Consider the following 12,012-nt stretch of genomic DNA (forward strand, 5'->3'; position numbering starts at 1 on the left):
TGAAGGCACCAGTTACATATCAGATGAAATAAAAGTTATAAGTAACCACTAATCAGAGGGCTACCAAAAAATCCCCACGATGAGAACAACGAGATATCATCTCATACATGTTAGAATGTATACCATCAAAAAGACACAAATATCAAATGTTGGCAAAGATGTAGAGAAAAGGGAACCCTAGTACACTGTTAGTAGCAATGTAAATTGGTGCAGCCACTATGGAAAACAGTATGTCGTTTCCTCAAAAAACTAAAAATAGAACTGCCATGTGATCCAGCAGTTGCACTCCTAGGTATATAACCAAAGAAATTGAAAACACTAATTTGAAAAGATACATGCACCCCAATGTTCATAGCAGCATTATTTACAATAGCCAAGATATAGAAGCAACCTAATTGTTCATCAGTAGATGAACAGACAAAGAAGTGGTGAATATGGAATTTTGCTATTTGCAGCAGCTTGGATAGACTTGGAGGGTATTACCTATTATGCTTAGTGAAATAGATCAGACAGAGAAAGAAAAATACTGTATGTTGTCACTTATATGTGGAATCTAAAAAATGAAACAAATTAATGAGTAAAAAAAAAATAGATTTACAGAGATAGAGGAAAACTAGTGGTGTTCAGTGGCAGAGAGAAAAGGGGAGGAGCAACATAGGGGTATAGGATTAAGAGGTGCAAACTACTATGCATAAAATAAATAAGCTACAAGAATATATTGTACAGCACAGTGAATATAGCCAATGTTTTATAAGAAATTTAAATTGAGTATAATGTATAAAAATATTGAATCCTGATGTTGCACAACTGAAACCAATATTGTAAATCAATTATACTTCAATAAAAAAGGAAAGGAAAGAAAAGCAATATGGTTAAGGAAGTATTTCTTCTTTTTATTTTTATTTGCTGCCAAAAGAAATGTGACCACTGGAAATGCAGTTCAGAGCTGCAGAATTACCATGAACAAACTAAATATAATTGGTGGTAATCTGTTGGAAACATAATCTTAATTATTTCTCAAATGAAGAACACCTTGTATTATGACCAGTTTATCCTAAAAGAAAAATAAATAACAGCCAATAGCCTTTATAAAATACTCAGTAGATATATTAGAAGAATAAACATGAAATACAAGAGTGAACTGTCCCAAACCAATGTGAGACATTGAAACCAAATAAAATTTGACACAATTTCCTGATAAAAACTTTATTGCCCCCAATAACTGCATAGGTCATAAGATAGTTACTGTTAATTACTAGTTACTATTCATTACGAGAATATGACTAACAAAATTCAAGCAGCTGTGGTATCAGCTTTGCGATACACTGATAACTTTCCTTATTGCCTGAGAGACTTTGAGGTTTGTCCCATTTGCCTTGTTTCACAAAGTACATGGTATCTTTATATTTGATTATTTTCCACTTCTTCTGATAGGCTTAGGATAAGATGAAAGGACTAAACTAGCATCCTGAATATTTGGTTAATATATCCCAAATAGTGTGCTTTAGTGATGTCTTCAATAAAATATATTTTGAGGCTATTTTTGAACTTGGCTCTGCTAAATCATCTTCCTGGAGCTCTTCACATATTGACATCCTTGGAAGAAAGATACTGGATTCCTGCAAAGGGATCATTTACCCCTTGTATTATTCTAGGAATAACCAACTGAGGCTTATCTGCAAATATTAATATTATTGGACTTGGAAGGTAATAGGAATAAAAAGTACAGTTTGGTTACCTTATTTTTTGGTAAAGAAAACTTAAAGCTGAGACTTGGCTAATATAAGAGGAAGAATTCCTCTCTTACCATTAAGAATTATATTGTAAGTAATCAAAATCTAGCTGTGTAAATATAGTATTTGGACAAACTACTCAGACTAGTTAATAAGGACATTATGAAGTAGAGTGAGAAAAACTTAAAAATAAAAAGAGTGAAACACATTCGGTGATATTGGCAAATAAGTTCCCTTAACTTTTATCCAACTATTATGTGCATTTGCTATTACTATCATATATTTTTATCTACCGAAATTTAGACGGAGTGTAAAGTCAATGATAGAGGCACCACCAGAGGCTGAGGAGCCTGTGGGGATGTGCTGATCCAACTGGAGATGAGGTTTGGTCCAGTTCATTGGTTCCCAGTGACTGGTAGAAATTCAAAACACATAGTTCTCGAAGCAGATGAGGATTAGAAAAATACCATGAGAAGAGTGAACACAACAGCCAGTAGGATAACTCTTGGATAAGTGGAAGACAGTCCAAGGTCAGAAGGAGTTATGGTACCTGAGGAAATATCCAAGAAGGGTATCTAGGTCAGAAAACAAGCCAAAGTCAGAACAAGAGGCTGAGATAGTCTGTTTGCTGCAGTAACTTATGTTGGGGTGCCTTCTTGGTCCCCTTCTCTAAGAACTAGGTCTCATCCACAGGTCCTATTTAAGAGGTGAGTGCAGCTCCCATAATAATACCAAGTGACTCAAATTCCTTGCCCCAACTGATTGAATGGGAGTAAATACCCAGGCCTACCTACATTAATCAGATATTGTACTGAAAATTAATTTGTTCACTGAGAATGTAGTCAATTTTTAAGTCCATGAAGTGAAAAGCTTAGGAGAACTCTAATGAATTAACCATGTTTGATCACTCTTCCTGTATCACCAGGGCAAGGAAACTGACAGGCTAAAAGAATATGCATGAAACCCAGTGAAATAAAAAGAAAAGGAAGGAGAGCATACCCTCATTTTCTGACTTTGTTCTTCCTTTGTCTAGTACTTCGTGAGACTTGGCTATATGCCCTAATCTTGGGTGCGTTGAGATAAATCTGTGTCCTTCCTAAATCATTCCTTTTTACTTGAGTGAGTTACAATGCATGTCAGCACCTTATATGCAAATAGCTTAAACTAAGTGAGCCTGAAAGAAGCCTGTGTCCTATGTCAGTCAAGGCACCTTTGAATTCTCAACAACCTAATAGGAGTATGCACTCTAGAAGAGGACACTGGGGAACTCAGGTACCGGATATGATACAAAGTTTCTCATGCAAAGTTTGTGTGTTGAGGGCTCACATACAAATTGGAGGATCTTTATCTTCCCTCCAAATTGAGTGGGAATAGTTTCTAGAGAGAGAAAGTAAGAAATTATAAATATTAGGGGAGAGGGACAATTTTATCAACTGTGTCAGGAGTAGAACTCTAGACAGCCTGAAAGGCACAAAGTTATGGAGGGCTCAATGGGACAGAATGGATACAGGGGAAGGAAAGATGGAAACTGCTTCCCTACCTCTGTTCTAGACTTCTAGATGGAAAGCTTCATGATTGTTTACCAGGGGAAGAAAATTTATAACATAGTTCAGGACACAAACTGGTCAGCAATAAAGACTATGAATTTAGCAAAATATCCTCTGCGATCAGTAACTAAGGAACTTGAGCATGGCTATAATTACAGTAGACGTGTTGACTGATTTGACAACAGCTATTCTTTTAAATTCTGCTAACAGAACCCCCACTTTGCATGAAAGACAGTATGTCCAGTCCCAGCAGATTAATCCTGAGTGGTCAAAGAAAATTATGACAATTTTGAGACCTTCTTTTGGAAAGGGGATGACTAGAACTGCAACCCAACATTGTCCAATAAGATATAAGACTACATTGACTACAGGCTTATGAGACAAATATTCCTCCATAGTAAGAAAGAATGTATAAGAAGGGAGTCTTTTTTTCTCATCTTCCCTTCTTTCCTTACTGCACTGGAAATTGTTGGACAATGCCTAGGCTGCTGTGATATTTTCTGTCCATGAGGAAAAGGCCAAGGTCATCATGGAGATCTCTACCTACAGTCCTGACATCTCTGAACTTCTGAATGTGAAACCTGAAAAAGTCTGTTCCCAGAATACTTAAGTAAATCAATAAATCTCTGTATTATTTAAGCTGCTTATGGTTGGGTCTTTTGTTGCAGCCAAAAGTATCATAATGTATACAGTAGATGAAGAGAAGCAGGGACAACTCCACTGGAGGGAAGGAAAGTCCTAGCAAAAACAAAAATCATATACTAAGTCAAAATAGCCGAAGATGCTGGGATTGAAGGTAAAGATATAAAACTGAGTTCTGTAGAAAATTAAAGATCAGAGCCAACAATAGTTTGTCTAAGCAGATCAAGGGGACTAGGAAATGTTTGCATTTCTGTGGTCAACATTATGCTGGTTGGGGTTAGTTGTTCTTGAAGGCACAGTTGGGTTTCTACTCATTTCAAAGGCATGATGTTTGAATATAGCATATAACCTTCTGGTGGGCTCCTAAATATGTTTAGATCAATAAATAAGTAACTTTAGAGTCCTTTTGTGGTGTAGTTTGATGGAACTAGACAAATCATCACCCAGTTGAATACCTCCTGGGCCTGTAACTCAGAATGTTAATGTTTAATGTTTTGCTGAACAATTGTATGTCGTACCTTATAGGGTTAGAGCTAAGAGTGTCCTTATAGATCACTTAAGCCAACTGGGAAAGCACATTAAACACTAAGTCTGGAGATACTGGGAAGAGAGCTCAAGATTCTAGTTCAGAGCAAAGATCTTGGGGGTAGTGGAAAACAGGAACAAAGTATTAACAAAGCTGGAATGAGAAAAACCTGGATGGGAGGAAGTGGCTTCAATAACTGCTGTTGTTTGCAAATCACCTTCCTGAGATGCAAGGGGCATTGGAAGGCAGTCTCTCTTTAAAGAATGAGGGGCAACATAGACAGCATAGCTAATGAGGTATAGCAGAAATCAAAATTTGGTTTATCAACTTCATGTTCACTTCCTCTTCCACTTTATATCTACTGTTCAGTTAAAGCTCTAGCAAAGGATTATAATGGTGATACATAGGTGAGTTGAAAAATCAGAACCATCACTGGAAAGACCCTAAGGCTTCCCATAGCAGCCTGCTGATGTGCTCAAAATCCCATCTGCTTGATAAATTAAATCACCTTCAACTGAAAGTCATGGATTTCTACTCATACTCAAGACATTCGGCATTCCTGTCAAGACAGTGCTGAGAGTGATCACTCTAAATAGACAAATAGACCTTATTTTCTTTCTTTTTTTTTTTTTAATAAATTTATTTATTTATTTTTGGCTGCGTTGGGTCTTCATTACTGCATACAGGGTTTCTCTAGTTGTGGAGAGCGGGGGCTATTCTTCTTTGCGGTATGTGGGCTTCTCATTGTGGTGGCTTCTCTTGATTCAGAGCATGGGCTCTAGGCATGCCGGCTCCAGCAGTTGTGGCTCGCAGGCTCTAAAGCACAGACTTAGTAGTTGTGGCACACGGGCTTAGTTGCTCCATGGCATGTGGGATCTTCCCGGACCAGGGCTCGAACTTGTGACCCCTGCATTGGCAGGTGGATTCTTAACCACTGTGCCACCAGGAAGTCCAAGGAATGCTATTTCTTATTAAGTCACTAACTCCATAGTCTAGAGTGTTCTGGAGTTTGTTTGTTTGTTTGTTTTTTCCATTCCTGATTTTCTGGTAGTGAAATGACAACAAGAACAGCTAAAGAGAGGGGAAAATTTTACCTGTGATACCTAAATCTTCCCTTTTTGTCTTCTGACTCTCCCATGGGTATGTTGACAATTTCATAACTGTCCCTCAAATGGTGTACTTTATTAATCAAGACAACATTCAAATTTACTTACTACAATAGGTTGATGTATATCTTTAGGGTATTTTAATGTAAAATGGTATCTTTCCCCACAACACCGAATTTTTCAAGAATTCAAGAACATACATACTCCATTTTGCATATGTGATTGCTACTATTTACTTCTTCTCAAATAATTCTCTCTTTCTTTTTGGCTATGCCATGTAGCTTGTAGGATATTTGTTCCCCAACTGGAGATTGAACCCAGGCCCTTGGCAGTGAGAGCATAGAGTCCTAATCACTGGACCACCAGAGAATTCACTGAAATAATACTTTTAATGTAGCAATATTACTTTTTAAGTCATCCTAACATATTTGCATGATATTCTGTTTTTTTAAACTTTAATTTTCACCGAACTCTCACTATAGTTATATCCTTACATTTACTTATTTTTTGGTGAAGTAATTCCATCCTTACTTTTTAACAAATGAATCTGTTGGCTGTGCTATCCTTCCTATTATATTATTTGTGAGTTCTATTGACTTTTGGATTTGGAGGACATAAATCAACTACAAGCTGAGTTGCATTGACCACTTCACAAAAGTCCACAGTAGATACCTGCACAAAAGCTGACCTATAAAAATTGCATGAGGGTCAGGTTTGTAGAGAATACCAGCCTAACTTTTCACCAGAATCTCTAAAATAAACCTGAACCATATAGGTTCAGTGTCACAGAGCTGTCAAAATTTCCAAATCAGAAGGAAACCTGACTAACAAGTTTTTCTCAGTAAAAGCAAAGCTGATCACCCTCCCAGGTAGAATACAAAAGAAATGACAATTCTTCTACAGCCAATGACAATTTGCAAGGCAGTTTTCATCAGTCCAGGGGAGTGAGCATCAGTCCAGGGGAGTGAGCATCTTGATGAAGTAGAGATCTAACTTACATTTAATGTAGGATCAGGTCTACAATTTCATCCAGTTCTTGCTCTTACCCTTCCTTAACCCTCTCTCATTCTTCCTTTGACTCTCCATCATTTGACTATAGTCTTCCTAGGTTTGAAATTCCTTCATTGCCTCTTAATATATCACATTATCATTATCCATCAGGGAAGTTACATCTCTCAAGAAGACCAGCAAGGCAAGTTTCTGCAACTCATTTTCCTTAAGATTTTGTCTCATCTATAGACTTGTGAGATTATTCTGAATTTTCCTTAAAACTAGCTACCATGTATAAGAGGCAAAGTTCTTCTCTGCCTTTATCTATGTGTGATACTTGTCATTCCCATACTCACCTCCACTTAACATCCAACATTTATTTAATTCTACTGCACAGTTAGAAAGAAATACATGTGTATGCCTACAGGAGTGAGCATTTGTGGCATCAACCAGAAGAACTACTCCAGGAGATGTGCTCCTTAAAAGTTAATACCTCATTTTGTGCCACAGTTGTCTAACAGGGAAGAGTCAGGGAAAGAAAAAACTTCACCTGTTCCTGGCAAAAGTGCTGACTTGATAATGAGAAAAAGGCAATATCTGTGGCAATTCCCAGGCTTTGCAAGGAAGAGACTCCTCCCCATGGCAGGATCTCCTTGAACCAAAGCCAGACTCCTCCCATGACCCCTGTCATGGCTCCACTTTCCTGTTATTCATTACAGTGCCCCTCCTTCAAATCCTCTTATAAAAGCCCAGTCCTTTCTACCCTGACAAACCAGTGAAGATCCCTGCAAGACAGATAAGTGGGAGCTGAGAGAAGATGAGACCCCTGGCAGGGGTTTCACCTCACACATTTCAGAGAAGGTATACAAGGATCCCTGTCCTCAGAGAACACAGGAGCACTGAGACAAGGCAAAGGCAGTCCCAGGAGGTCTCAGGTGTAGTAGGGTATATAGATTTTCCAATTCTTTCAAGAAATATAGAAGGGGATGGATGCCATCAAGATAGATTTATTCTGAGGGGACTAGACAGAGGAAGAGACAAGAGGTACAACAGGGGCTTTCTCACGCCCTCTCTCTGACCACCCTTTAGTTCTCTGGTTGCCTCTGCACATCACAGACAAAATGATGCCTTCCATGGATGTTGCACTCCTGCCTAATGCTCCTGTCTCAGGTCCAAGGTGAGATTTCTCTGCCTCTAGCACTGGGTTCCCAGTGTTTATTCAGGTCCAAGAAGAGGAGGAAAGCTCCTGTGTGCCTCCCGTGGTAATGGTACATCCCCACACAGCAACACTGCCTGCAATTCCTGCATCATCATCCTTCCTTCAGGGTAACTAGTGGTGGGAGGCACCACATCGGTCTAGTAACAGTGGGATGAGGTGATTTCCATTTTCTCATTAGATTCTAATTCATGTGGGTAGATTAAGGAGGGTAAGCATAGAGTGTCATTAATGAGATGAATAGGAAAATGATTGGAGGATCCAGTGTAAGAATAGTCAGCCCAGAGGAGGAGAAGCCTTGGACTTTTGAATAAAAGAGAATAGTAAGAGCAAAAGAGATTATCTCTCAATTAGTAACTTTCATTCAAAATTAAAAAAAAAAAATCCTGGAAGTGTTGGCAATGGTGACAGGCAGTCAGGAGTTTGGTGTCACTGCCCAAAGCACTGGCCTCATAGACGTTACCCAAGTCACCTCTCCACTCCAATCCCCTCTCTCCATTTCACCCCATGCCTCTCCTTTATTTCTTCCTCCCCAGGGGAAGACTCCCAGAACAAACTTCCTTTTGCATGGATCAGATGCCCCAAAGGCTCCATGGCCTATGTGTCCTACTGCTATGCCTTGTTTATAGCACCCAAAACCTGGATGGATGCAGACCTGAGTGCTGGGATTTGCAGTTAGGGGTGATAGTGAAAAGCAAATTACAGACCAGATTGTGGGGCATGAGCAGTCTCATTATCTAGAGCTTCTTGAGCATGAGAATGAGCACCTCATCTTTTGCAAACACACCCCTTCTCACCTACCTCGGCTCTGCTTTTCCCCCAGCATGAGGCATCTCAAGATCCTTCTCAGTGTCTCCCTTCTCCACACAGATGACCTGCCAGAAGAGGCCCTCAGGCCACCTTGTGTCTGTGCTCAGTGGGCCTGAGGGATTCTTCGTGGCCTCCCTGGCCAAGAACAATTTGAAACTCCTCTCAGACGTCTGGATTGGGCTCCATGACCCCACAGAGGTACACTTACATCCTCTTTAATCTGTTACCTCCCAAGATGCTATGGCCACCCAGGCCCCTCCCTGTCCCCTGTGTCTGCCAAGTAAATGTCCTAGAAATCCCTGGAGCTCAGGGGATAATTGGAAAAAAATGGAGAGCCTTGAGACCAGCTGCAGAGCTGAGTTATGTGCAGGTCTCCAGGTAAAGTTAAGCTGCCTCTTGTCAAACTTTTTACATGATTCACACATTATGCCTTGTAATTCAGTTCTCTATGATTCACTGAGTCTGCACATACTGTGCTTAGTGAGTCCTAAATGAAGATTTAGGACTGACACATTTTTCCCTTATAAAACTGATGTTATCTTCGAGGTTTAGATGTTAATCACAAATGTACCACTAAGTGTAGTTCAGATAGTGACATGTTACTCTGAGAGGTTCCATTGGTCTTTGTGATCATTCATTTTGGAATGTGCCAATAGATTTAGGGAGAGTTTCCCAGAGGAGAGCTGTGGAGACACCACATGGAAGAGCAGAGCAAATTCCATGATGCTGGGGAGGGGATCAGGCATTCCAGCTGAGGGAATCAGGCCAGGAGAACTCTAAAGGCCTTTCCACCTCACCTGACTCCATCCTCTGCTCTATAAGGCTCTGAGCCCAATGCCAGTGGATGGGAGTGGAGTAGTACTGATGTGCTCAATTAAGTTGCCTGGAAGAGAAATCCAGCCACCATCTCAAACCCTGGCTACTGTGGAAGCCTGTCAAAAAGCACAGGTAAGAAACAGAAGAGGTCACTTCTGCCCAGCCTTTTCCCTCCCCTCATCCCCCATTTCTGGGTCTGGTTTTCAGAGAATCCTCCTGGGCTGGAACTGTAATACTGGCTTGTCTGTTCCCATCACCCCTCTTCTCTCCTTTCTTTCTGTCTCTTTACCCGGGGTGGGACCCTGATGAAGATGAAGGAGAGCATTTGAGTCCTAGGCCAGAATCTGGGATATATCTCCATTGGATTCTCAAGCTCCACCAGCCCCATTCACTTGAGTTCTTCTGTCACTTTAGGGTATCTGAAGTGGAGAGTTTATAACTGTTATATTAACTTATCCTATGTCTGCAAGTTCAAGGACTAGGTCAGAAGGGAAGTCAGCAGTCTGAGTCTGGTGTGTAGTTCATCGTGGACTTGGAACCAAGTGTGAAGACCCATCCCAGAAGGGGATATTCTCCCCACACCCCCAATCTAACCACCTTATTTTGACATTTCCTACCCTCCAACCTCATATCAGGCTCTTTTCTATGTTCTATAACCTGAGTTTTCAAGGTACTATAATAAAAATTTTAGTTTTTCATTGCTTCTCTGCTTCATTCTCATAGACAAACTCTGAGGAGGAAGTGGGTGAGTGAGGGGAATTGGTGGGTCAATCTATGCCCAATTTCACTCAGGTCCCTGGGGAAATAAATAAATAAATAAATAAATATATATATATATATATTCCTCTTGGCATATTTGTGGTGAGGTATGTCAGCACTGCTTCTGTAGGATGTGGGTTGTGTACATATAAAGACATTGCTCTCCCACACACTCTACTGCACAAAAATTCCTAGACAAGGTCTCTGATGGTATGAGGCAACCATTTTAGGATCTGATGATGTTTAGAACAGTATTTCCTAAACTATCCGTGTAAAAGATAATGATAAGATTTTATTAACATTCATAAAATAGAAATAAAATGAAGAAATTCAAAAATTAAATGGATAAAACACATATTTGAAATGCATATATAATTGTTTTGTTATTAGTTTTGACAGAAAAAAGGTAATCTTTCTAATTGTTGTACAATTTCAGCTTCTATACTTCCCTTGCCATGGTCGATTGGCACGAGTCCATTTAACTACATGTTGCCCTGTTCCTAGAAGGCACTTGGGAGGACAAACCCCAGAAGGTCCTCTTAAAACACTCTGACTCCAGTCAGGACTGGATTTGGGCAACTTATTGTCTGGCAGGATTTCTCTTAACTTATTTTTTTCCATGGAAGCAACCTAAATGTCCATCAACAGATGAATGGATAAAGAAGATGTGGCACATATATACAATGGAATATTACTCAGCCATAAAAAGGAATGAAATTGAGTTTTTTGTAGTGAGGTGGATGGACCTAGAATCTGTCAGAGTGAAGTAAGTCAGAAAGAGAAAAACAAACACCATATGCTAACACATATATACGGAAATTTAAAAAGCGGTACTGATGAACATAGTGGCCAGGCAGGAATAAAGACAGAGGCTTAGATAATGGACTTGAGAGCACAGGTGGGGAAGGGGAAGCTGGGATGAAGAGTAGCATTGACATATATACACTACCAAATGTAAAATGGATGGCTAGTGAGAAGCTGCTGCATAGTACAGGGAGATCAGCTTGGTGTTTTGTGACGACCTAGAGAGATGGGATATGGAGGTCAGAAGGGAGGCTCAAGAGGGAAGGGATATAAGGATATATGTACACATATAGCTGATTCACTTTGTTGTACAGCAGAAACTAACACAACATTGTAAAACATTTATACTCTAATAAAGATGTGATTAAAGACCTAAATGCAAGGCCAGACACTATAAAACTCTTAGAGGAAAACACAGGCAGAACACTCTATGACATAAATCACAGCAAGATACTTTTTGACCCACCTCCTAGAGTAAGGGAAGTAAAAACAAAAATATACAAATGGAACCTAATGAAGCTTTTGCACAGCAAAGGAAACCATAAACAAGATGAAGGGACAACACTCAGAATGGGAGAAAATATTTGAAAATTAAGCAACTGACAAAGGATTAGTCTCCAAAATATACAAACATTTTCTGTATTAAAAAAAATGATGCTTTTTTAGTCTGTCATACAGAGTGAAGTCAGTCAGAAACAGAAAGACAAATACCGTATGCTAACACACATATATGGAATTTAAGAAAAAAAATGTCATGAAGAACCTAGGAGTAAGACAGGAATAAAGACACAGATCTACTGGAGAACGAGGATATGGGGAGGGGGAAGGGTGAGCTGTGACAGGGCGAGAGAGAGAGGCATGGACATTTATATACTAACAAACGTAAAGTAGATAGCTAGTGGGAAGCAGCCTCATGGAACAGGGATATCGGCTTGGTGCTTTGTGACCGCCTGGAGGGGTGGGATAGGGAGGGTGGGAGGGAGGGAGACGCAAGAGGGAAGAGATATGGGGACATATGTATATGCATTACTGATTCACTTTGTTATAAAGCAGAAACTAACAC

At 39.8% G+C, this 12,012-nt stretch overlaps 1 pseudogene; it reads left to right on the plus strand.

Moving 5' to 3' along the window:
- The first annotated feature begins 7,681 nt into the window (after positions 1-7,681).
- Positions 7,682-9,868, plus strand: LOC132531524 (lithostathine-like; annotated as a pseudogene).
- The last annotated feature ends 2,144 nt before the right edge of the window (positions 9,869-12,012 follow it).

Source organism: Lagenorhynchus albirostris, chromosome 13, assembly GCF_949774975.1.
Source record: "Lagenorhynchus albirostris chromosome 13, mLagAlb1.1, whole genome shotgun sequence".
NCBI classification, from domain to species: Eukaryota; Metazoa; Chordata; class Mammalia; order Artiodactyla; family Delphinidae; genus Lagenorhynchus; species Lagenorhynchus albirostris.